We start from the raw sequence: 988 nt of genomic DNA, 5'->3' as shown, positions 1-988 counted from the left end.
GAAAGAAGTCTAGCTTGGGCTTGGACAGGATTCACCGTTTTCTTGGACTTTTTCTTGGGAAGGACTTTAGCAACTAGTGACTTGGCCAGCTTTAAGCTGTCTTCAGTCTGCTTCTTTTGAAGCTCTAGCTCTTCTCTAGCCCTTAATGCCTCGAGTCTTTTAGCTTTAGATAAGAAGTCAAACTCACCACCACTAGAGGTACAAAGAGGAATTTTTACTCTAGTCTAGTCGAGTGACTCCTTAAGCTGAGACATCTGCTGATTTGTTGGAGCACAAGAGATGGGTTGATCAGATACCCACTCCAGTCGACCGCAAGTTGTTGATGGGATATGAAGTTGATATTCTGAAGTAATCACTACCTGAGAGGTAGAGTCTTCAAACAAGGTTTGTTGAGGGATTTTCAAAAGTACCTTCAAGTTACCTTCTTCAGCAACCGCCTTGCCTTTCGACTTGGGGTCCTGGTTCCCTGATGAAGTCGATTCACCTTGCCTTTGCTCCCCCTGGGATACAGAGTCCCCGAGAGCAACACCTTTGGTGACGGTTGATGGCTTCTGGAACWTGATGGTAAAGTCATCTTCATCATCATCGTCGTTGTCACCATCTAGATCATCTCTGGTGTCTGGAATGACAGGTTCATCATCGTCTTCATCATCATCTTCATCATCATCATCAACATCATCATCCTCACCAGCAGCAGTGATGGTATGGACATCATCCCTAGGGATGGCTTCGACGTCCTCAGCTAGAGCAGCTTCGGTGGACATGGTTATAGGAGCAGCAACTGCTTTAGCTCCGAGAGCCTCAGCTTGAACTGCAACTGAAGTTGATACTGGGCCAACATCCTGAGAAGCTGTAGGAGCAGCATCAGATGATTCACCAGCATTGGACCTCATCTCCCCCTCTCTGGCTAAGGCTCGAGAGAATTGGCCAGAGAGTTCGTCCAAGCACTGATGCTGGAGAACCATGGAATCCTCCAACCTTTGCAAAA

This window comes from Cynara cardunculus, assembly GCF_001531365.2.
Source record: "Cynara cardunculus var. scolymus isolate 2C chromosome LG 3, CcrdV1, whole genome shotgun sequence".
In the NCBI taxonomy this organism is placed as follows: domain Eukaryota; kingdom Viridiplantae; phylum Streptophyta; class Magnoliopsida; order Asterales; family Asteraceae; genus Cynara; species Cynara cardunculus.
This window is presented reverse-complemented; position numbering follows the sequence as displayed.